The 9,785-nt window shown below is 51.1% G+C and overlaps 1 pseudogene; it reads right to left on the bottom strand.

The window, feature by feature from the left end:
- Positions 1-1,129: 1,129 nt before the first annotated feature.
- Positions 1,130-9,540, bottom strand: LOC115895746 (annotated as a pseudogene).
- Positions 9,541-9,785: the final 245 nt, after the last annotated feature.

Here is a 9,785-nt window from a genome sequence, read left to right as displayed (position 1 = left end):
GTGGTCACAGGAGCCCCCGCCTCCAAAAGGAAGCTGTTCCCTTGGTGGGACCAGGAGCCTGCATCCCATGCACCACACACACCACACCCTCCATCACTGCACTGCTCCCTGGAGACCAACCTACAGCACCAGGTCCCCAGCAGAGGGTCTAAATAACCCCTGGCAGGTGCCCTTGTTCTCCAGGGAAGGGCTGGTGCCTGCAACAGGATGACAGTCCAGGGACAATCACAATCTGTGCCCTGCTCAGCCTTGTCCTCGGCTGCCCAGGCTCTTAACAGTCACACCTATCACCCTGGGGAGAGAGGGGGACTCTGCCAAGAGTTATGTGCCCAGTTTATGGTTCAAATTGAATATTTGGACAAAAATCTTGAAAACTAGGCTCCTCATTGAGAGAGAAAAGAATTTTTCTGCATAGTAAGCTGGAGCTGTGGTGTGGAGGGGACATCCTTGCCGCACAGGGCCCAGGGATACCCTAGGGCACAGGGAGGGAAGATCCTGGAGAAGAGGAGTCAGTTTGGCCCAGAACCCAGGGAGGGGCCCTCACTGCTTCTTGTCTTTTGTCCAAAGTGAGGAGTCTGAGGGGAAAAACCAGACCACTCTCACTGGAGCCCTCCCTCTCCCGCTCCTCCCACCCAGGGGCATGAACCGCCAGCCCAGAAGGGAGGGGAGGGCCTGATGCAACCCCCAAGTTGCTCACTGGTTCCTGGGCTGTGGAGCCCAACAAGGCCACAGAGGGGGAAGTGCAGAGCCCACTCCTCAGCTGTGGTGCCAGCATGAAATCTGCGGGGACCAGGGGACAAGGCAGAGCAGGAGCCCAGAGGCAGTGAGAGCCCCGCGGGCAGTGCACACACCACAGCCCCTTCCCCATGGCCACAGGACAGACATGTTCGCAGAAGGAGGAGGTGAGGCACATGGTGGGTGCAGACAGCTGAAAACCAGAGGAGACAGAGATAAGTCATGAGAAATTTACATTTTTCCATCAACCGTGGAACTGGAGACATGAGAACAAAAAGACATGAGAATAAAGCTAGATTTTCCCCATTTGAGACACAGCGTATAGATTGAAATACACTGAATACACAAAAAAGGCTCCAAGCACTGACAAGGCTCCCATACCGGCCGCCAACCCTCATGAAAGCCAACATCGTGGGCAGGCCAGAGCTCTGGGCAACACCTGCCCCCGATGCCCTGCCGTGGTCTCTGCACACACCTGGAAGTTCCCATTGTGCACACTGTAGAGGGGCCGGAAGAACGCCGCTGGAGAGGGCACGTTCTGGTAGAAGGTTCTCTTCACCACCCTGAGACCAGGAGAGGCCAGTCAGAGGCCTGTGGGGACCCAGGTGGCCTGAGGTCACTGCAGAGGCTGAGCTTCCTTCCATCAGCAGGAGGCCCACCCACCTCGTCCCTGCCACTGCCTCTCTCCCGTCTCTCACATTCCAACCCACTCTCAGGGCAGGACCCAACTGGGCCTCCTTGCCTAACAGCCTCACAGAACTGATTTCTACTGAGGCAGGTGTCCTTTGCAGCGTGAGCGCCAATGGTGGGTTCAGAATGGGGAGTTACCAGCCGGGTCCTCAGCCCGCAGAGGGAGCCAGCACCTCCAGGAACCTCGTCTTTGACATCAGCAGGTCTGTGGCTCCCAACCTACCCAGTGTCTCCTGGAGCACCAGACTTTTTGCCAAAGATCCACTGACCCTCCCACAAGTATGTCACCTGGGGCTCCAACCCAACAGGTGCAAATAGACCTCCCCAACCTCCCCGCAAGGGTGTCCCCCATTTCCCCACCTCAGGGGTCACCACTCGTATCTCATCCAGTCACATGTCCCCTCTATTTCTCCCGCTAAGACCCTGCAATTCCCTCCACTTTGCTCTATCTCCACTTCTTTCACTGGCTCCTGCCAAATCATCTCCCTGTGGGCACCCTGCTGGCCCCCATTCGTCCCCAGCAGGTCCCCCCTGTCCCCTTGTCCCAGCAATCCATTCCTCAAAACATAAACTAGGTCGTATCACACAGTTTCACACTTTCCTTTGCTCCAAGGAGAAGTCAAGCACCCTCCCACTTAGCCCCACCGAGCACCCCTCTCCCCACATCCTCTTCCTCACATCCGCTGCCTGACATGGCCCCTGCACCCCCTCTTGTAACCTGATATGTGGTACACGAGGCATGACGGTTTATTGAAGGAGGGCCTTCGTCCATCTTGTTCTCTAAGGCATTTGCCAGGGTGAGAACAGGGTCCTGTGCACACCAGATGCCTCAACTGTACTTTCATAGAACGTGTGAACAAAGGAACAAACCAAGTTCCTCCAGAGGCAGAAAACTAGGACCTCCGGCTCTTGATCTCAGTGACTCTGGGTCTGGTCGGGACCCAACTGCGCTTGTCTTCGGCCTCTGCCACAGATCCCCCTTACCTTCTCTCCCTGGCAACTTGAGAACCTCTTCTGGCCCAGAGTGGAGACTTGAAAAGCCCACTCCTTCCAGGACCAGACAGTGGAGAGGAGGGGAGGAACCAGACAAGGGTGGCCCTTGATGGCCTACCCACCACACACTCACACATGCACACAGTGACACATCTGCACACATACACTAGCATGTACACTCTTACCCACTCACACATGTACACACACACACTCATCAGCTACCGACCTGGGTGATGGCTTGAACAGGAGGTAGGTCAGGCCAGTCAGCAGAAGAAAGACAGACACAGCAACAAAGGTGCTGCCTGGCCACCCCCAGGGTGGGATCAGAGAGCCTGTGGGCAGGAAGGGCCCAGGGGCTATGAGCAGCCTCAGTGCACATGTGTGCACACATAAACACATACACGCACACTCACCACACTTATGTGCACACACACACAGAGACACAGGCACACTCACCCTACTCCCATACACACACATGAAGAACACACATGTTCATGTCAGCATGTGTGTTCACACACACACCACTGGCTCCAGTTCCTCCCCTCCTCATCACTCCAAGTTGACATCTCCTTATTTAGAGTGGGGAGTCTGTCCTGGACTGCTGCTCCCAGGAGAGAGGACCCCAGGGGAAGCCAGTCAAAGTGTTACCTCCCAGGCCTCTTCCTGCCTCTTGAATCCCAGCTCATAGCTGAGAAGTGTGGTCGTCAGCTGCAAGGCAGGACTGATGCTCCAGGTCAAGATGCAGTGGCCAGAGCTGACATTGCTCTGCAAATCAGAGAGTGGGTCCAGCTTCACTGGAACAGAGTGAAGCTACGTAAGGCTGAAGCCCCATGGGTCTGGTGTGTCAGTCAGCACACCCAAGACTGGGGATCTGAAAGATTTCCAAGGGGCATGGTCAAGGCCCTCTCAGACCAGGCACCTCAATGGGAGACTGGAACAGAAAAGCCCCAGGCGGGACAGGACAGCCATGACTTCCTCTGGCCTCTGCAGCTACAGTACGTGGTTTCTAAATATTGCTTTCCCTTTCCTTCACTCCTGCTATGACTGGAGTGCACTTCACATGACTCAAATGCCAGCCCCTGCCCCAACCAGCAGCCCTGCATCTCTATTTTCTGCCAAAACCCTGCCCCTGCAGTAACCACGTGGACCCGCCCCTCCCAGGGTCCAAGCCTGCCCCCAGCCCTGGATCTCACTTGGCAGGGACTGAGAACACTCACTGGGCCACAGGGGTCACAGGTTGCAGGGCCCTGATCCCAGCCCCCAAGCAGCCAGGATGTTCTTGGCAAGGGGCCCTGCCCCAGGTCTATAGCTGATACTCACCGTGTCTCCAGGGCAGGTACTGCAGCTCCACCAGGCTGACCTGCTCCCTCCCAGACACGCAGTGGTGGAAAGTGATGATGAAATTGTTGGATGGCAGGAGCACAGCCTCGGGTGGCAGCACTACAGTGCACTCACTGACCCACGATATGCACTTACGTGTGCCATCAGGAGCCCTATTGCTAGAAACAGCAAGTGTCAGCACCACGGGGCTGCTACACTGTCCTGGTGTAGCTGCTGCCATCCTGGGGACCTCACCCTCATCCCTGTCCAGGTGGGCATGGCCCTCCACCCTCACCTGGTGAAGAGGAGCCCGGGGCTGGAGCCCTGGCCCAGCTCTGGGACAGACCAGCGGCAATCGATCCTGAGAAGGTTGTTGGTGAGGCAGGTGAAGTTTCCAGTCCTTGGTCCTGGAGACAGTGACGGTTGGGAGCCCACAATGAGTGATTCAGGGCAGAGCTGAGTTGGAGGGTTGTGGGGGGATCTGACACCCTAGCAGGGCAGTCAGCAGTGAATCATCCCAGAATCTGTCCAGGGAACCACTGGGAGGCCTGGGAAGTGGTGGGCTCTGACCCATGGTACACAGGCAAGTCAGACCCAGAGAGGCATCAAGAGGGTGAAGGAAGGGAGACCAGGGTCAGTCCAGGGACTGGAGGTACGGAGGTAAAGGTAGGGAGAATAGAGACGGAGGTCCAGGCTGACCCCTAGAGGACATGCCCCAGCACAGTTTGGGCCAAACCTTTCCCGAGGGTCTCGACGTCGGACAACCCAGTCCCCCAAACACGCCCTAGTTATCCACTCACCTCATGCAGACACTACTGCCCAACCCTCACCTCATCCAACCCCTGAGACAGAGACTCCCGAGCGGACACAGGTGCAGACGCAGGTGCAGGCCAGGAGCCAGGTGCCATGTGTCGCCTCAGGGCCTCCCTCTCCAAGGTCCAGCCTGCAAGGGGCTGGGCTGAGGGCCTGTGCGAGCCAGCCCTCTCTGGAGGGGTGCTCCCCATGAATTTCTCCCCAGCAGGTTGCTTAGTGGGTCTCCATCTGCACTCACATGGTGTCCTGTGAAAGACGCTGAGCACCACTGCCCAGGCTTTACCGATAAGGAACTGAATCTCAGAAAGGCCACTTGACCCAGCCAAAGACTCATGGCTGCAGGGTCTAAGATGCACCCTCAAACTTAGGTCCTGGACTCTGACTCAGCTTGGTCTCCACGTCTGCCAAGAAGGCTCCTCTCTAGGATGGGCATCCTCTGCCAGCCCATCCCCTGTCCCTGGGCCCAGGCCCCATCCTGCAGGACAGTCAGGATTGGGGGCACCAGTCACTACCAACAGCCACCACAGGTGCATTTTCTACTGTAATTCTCACAGCAGCTCCATGAGGGAGAAGCGCTGTCCCTGTTCACAGGCAAGGAGCTGAGTCCCAAGGAGGGAAGGAGGGGAAATGACTTGCCCAGGGTCACACAAAAAACTTCTATGCATGCTTTTTTTTTTTTTTTTAAGACGGAGTCTCCCTCTGTCGCCCAGGCTGGAGTGCAGTAGTGTGATATTGGCTCACTGCAACCTCCGACTCCTGGGTTCAAGTGATTCTCCCGCCTCAACCTCCCGAGTAGCTGGTATTACAGGCTCCCGCTGCCATAACAAGCTAATTTTTTTGTATTTTTAATAGAGACAGGGTTTCACTCTGTTGGCCAGGCTGGTCTCGAACTCCTGACCTCAAGCGATCCACCCGCCTTGGCCTCCCAAAGTGCTGGGATGACAGGCATGAGCCACTGCTCCCAGCCTCTACGCATTCTCTCTCCCTTTTGTCTTCTTCAATGGAGACCCATCCCAGGGTTCTGCGCCAGGAAGGTGGAGGAGAGTGGCAGCGGGGTATCCATGCAACAGATGGCACTGCCTGAACTCTGTTGCACTCCTGTTCCAAGGTGCCTCCGAAGGAGAGCACCACCAGAAGCAAAGCCCTCCATGCTGGAGTGTGAGGCCTGAGTCCCAGGACCCTGGAGGAGCCAGAGGTTGGCTGGAGATGAGGGGCTGCATGTCAGGAAGCTCTTGGGGGTGGGAAAGCTGCTGATGCCCTATCACCCCATTTGCAGTTCCAATGGTACACCCATAGCCCATAGGCAGGAAGCAGGGCCAACCTGATTACACAAGACTGATTAGTTTTAAAGAGGAGAAAAAAAACAGACATGCACACAGACTACAGCACGCACACCCTTAAGGAATCCACACACCCTCAATGGGCAGCAGCCAGTACTCTAACCCCACTCCACCCCACTCCCGGCAGCCTGTCCAGGTGCCCACAGGACAGTCCCCTGTTAAGACTGATGATCAGGAATCCTCACTCTTCCCTAGAATGGAGCGTGCAGCCTGGCCCCAATAGCCACAGCATGAAACACTGTGGCAAGTTCTCTGCAGCAGTGTCTGTCCCTTCTTGCAGCAGTTAATGGAAAGGTGGGAATGGAGGACAGTCAGCCTGCTCTTGGAATTTGTGAGAGCAGGGTTGGAGTGACCACCAGGACCTGGGGGAAGCACAGGCACAACAGTCACAGTTGAGAGCTGACCCAGGTGCCAGGATGGATGACCGCTGCCCTAGCAGTGGAGAAACACCCACATCTGCGTAGAATCAGGCCAGGCCAGCCACAGGCTAACCCAGGAGCAGATGGCTTGAAAGCAGGGAGTGGGGTGGCTCCAAGCTCAGCAGGCCTCATTTCTAGACAGGGAGAGGGGATGGTAGGGCAGGACCCACATGTGACACCTGAGAGCTATAAGGGAGGAGGCCAGGACACCCCCTGGAGGAGCACTGGAGGGTTGGATACTGCAACAAGGCAGTATGGCCATCTGAGGGGAAGGTCTTTGCTTTTCCTCTGCACTGAAAACTTACATCTGTACTTGGTAAGCTGAGCAGGGCAGTGTTACCACCCTCCTACAGGTGAGGAAACCGAGGCTCAGACACCTGGGACCTGCCCAATACCTGGCTCCTGACACCTCTGTTCTTGGCACATTCCCACCAGCTTCTACACAAGCCTGGGAACTTCCTGAGGTCAGTGCCTGCGAGTCACCCCTCAGCGCATGCCCCAGCAGAAGACACCTCAATATTTTATAAATGGGGTGGAGATGCAGGCAGAGCTGCCTTCCCCCCCTCGACCACAGGGCCAGGCAGTCAGGGCAGGTGCACACACCCCTACCTGCAGGCTCCCTGCTCATGGATGTCACTAGGAGGCAGAGGTTGCAATGAGCCACGATGGTGAGATGATGCCACTGCACTCAAGCCTGGGTGACGAGCAGGACCCCTGTCTCAAAAAAAAAAAAAAAAAAGCCAACAGGTCTGGGCTAACCTTTAGTTTCTTCTTCCATGAAGTGAGGGAATTGGACGAGACATCTTTTACAGGCATCTCTAAAATGACAATGCTGGGATAACTGGGAAAGACCTACACTCTAGCGATCCGCCTGCTTGTTTGTTAAGTGATCTCCGATGACCTGTAACTCCTGATTAGAGTTGGATGTCATCATTAGTATGCCCTTACCCAAACTGTTATTAGTTTTGGATTTAGGAACTCTGGGAAATTCTGCTAACTACATTTCTCTGGCTTTCTCACATGGATCTAATCCAAAACTATTTCATAATTCTAAAGAAAATGAAATGGTCTTTTGAGCAAGGAGACTAAAAATCAAAGCAAACACATCCATCTTCCATTGCATATTGGTAAATGTATTACTCACTTCATTGAACCCCATCTAATCTTCCCAGCATAGAAGAAATTACCTCAGTGTATAAATAGTATTTCATCTTTATATTCATGATCTGTCATGCATGTTTAGATTGTGACAGCTTAATATGTAGTATTGCTATGTGCATAAGAATAATGTTATACAAAAATCCTAAATTTTATATGAACACCTTTTGAGTAATGCACAAACTTAGCACTGCTAATGCAATGTACCATGCTAAATGTTTTGTAACTGTAAGTTATACTAGTAAATTACAGTTTACCAATGTACTGATACACTATGGAGACTTTAATTTCCATATTTCATAATGTTTTCACTTAAATTTTTTATTATAGTGTGAACAAAGTTTTGGATTTGAGACAATCTTGTCAATTCTTATTAGTCGGTTCTTAGGACAGAAATAAATGTAGAATATTGAGAAGATATTTATACAATGAATGGATCCAGAGTCTGTTATATACCAAATTATGTGACCCTATAGAAGGGCAAAGTGAGACTCTGCAAGATCTAAATGTTTGCTCAGCTTCCTCTTGCACAAATCAAGGGAAGCGCTTAGCAGCCAAACTATTTAAACATTTTTTAATTTTAAAAATAATTCATCACACACCAAAATGCCCCACATTTTACCTTAAGTCTCTAAATTGTTTCTAAGCTGTCTCAAATTCAAATTTCTATGCCATCTGCAGAAACCTGGTCTCTAGCATCAGACTTTTTTTAGCAGGTAAAAGTTGCTATTCTGGAACAAAGCAACAGTAAAAGGAATCAAGATGAGACAATGTGGATCACTGGGCTAGGACAGCACCCCTACTCAACCAGATGCACCTGCTTGTTCATATAGATTTCATCTAGAAAGATGCATTTCTTCATACAGTTTCAAATAACTTCTTCAGAGGCATGAGTCAGAGTTTCATTAACCACATTCAAGAGTGTTTTTCTTTATCAAAACACAAGGGCATATATGTAGATACCTGATGGTCTTTTGCAGATGAATTTGCAAAAGAAAGCTTCACACTGAAAATATCATACATTAAATGTGTAATAAAACAGTGCTTGTTAAAATAGAAAGACTGACAGGTCATTATACCTAAAGTAGATTCGACCTTTATTCTCTGAAGCATCAGATCATCTTTAGTTCTAAAAGACATTGGAATTTTAAGAGAAATGTTCACACTTCTGAAAGTCAAGAACATTTAAAAGTAACCAGAGGTAAGTCCTGCAGTTCTCTGATATGGTCATGTTCAGTTTGCGCTTAGAATGAGGTCCTTTCCATGCTGAAAGGAGCAGGCATAGAAATAATCATGTCTGTCGTGTGTGAACTAAACTTGTTTTGGAGGCCAGGAGCGGTGGCTCATGCCTGTAATCTCAACAATTTGAGGCTGAGGCAGGTGGATCACTTGACGCTGGAGCTTGACACCAGCCTGGCCAACATGGTGAAACCCCGCCTCTACTAAAAATACAAAAATTAGCCAGGCGTGGTAGTGGGTACCTGTAATCCTACTTGGGAGGCTGAGGCAGGAGAACCGCTGAACCAAGGAGGCGGAGGTTGCAGTGAGCCGAGATCATGCCACTGCACTCCAGCCTGGGTGACAGCACAAGACTCTGTCCCAATCAATCAATCATTTAAAAATAAACTTATTTTGGAGAAAACCTTCTGGGTTGGGTGTCTAATAACAGTTCAGCATACAGACCTTGGCTTGGACACTACTGACATTCCCATCCTCATCACCTTCTCCCCAGGCCCACCACAGAATCTCTTGCCTTCATTTTATTCATGCCTTGTTAAGCCGATATCAGTGTTTTGTCATATCTAAGGTATAAGAAGGATCAGGTAAGTTTGTTTCAAGTTTTCTGCCTTTCTAGGAAGACTTCAACTATGCTGCATTTTGCTAGTTTTTTCCTCATTCCATAAATCTCAATTTTCCTGGCTTCTTAGAAAGACTTGAGATAAATCTTATTAACTTTTCAAAGTCTTTCTGTAGGCTCTTTTCTAAGATTTAATAAATCCAGCTCAACAGTGAAGACTTCCCTTCTTGAATTTTAGGTCAGTTTTATCTAAATAAATACTTCCCTACGGCATGTCTGCATCTTTGCCTATAATATTTCACCCTTGAACGAGATTTTAAATCTCTTGAACACAAGAATCACATATTACATCTCTTAAAACAGCATCTAAGACCATTGATTCATAAAGTGCATCGCATGTAAGAAATACAGCTGGGATACCAATTTGGTTACAGTGTTTACAGTTCATCAGTATTCACTGTAAATAGACTTTATACCTCTTTACTTTTGCAGCTACTGTGGGCCCCTCATGATTCATTG

Source organism: Rhinopithecus roxellana, unplaced genomic scaffold (genome assembly GCF_007565055.1).
Source record: "Rhinopithecus roxellana isolate Shanxi Qingling unplaced genomic scaffold, ASM756505v1 contig2130, whole genome shotgun sequence".
NCBI lineage: Eukaryota > Metazoa > Chordata > Mammalia > Primates > Cercopithecidae > Rhinopithecus > Rhinopithecus roxellana.
This window is presented reverse-complemented; position numbering and strand designations above follow the sequence as displayed.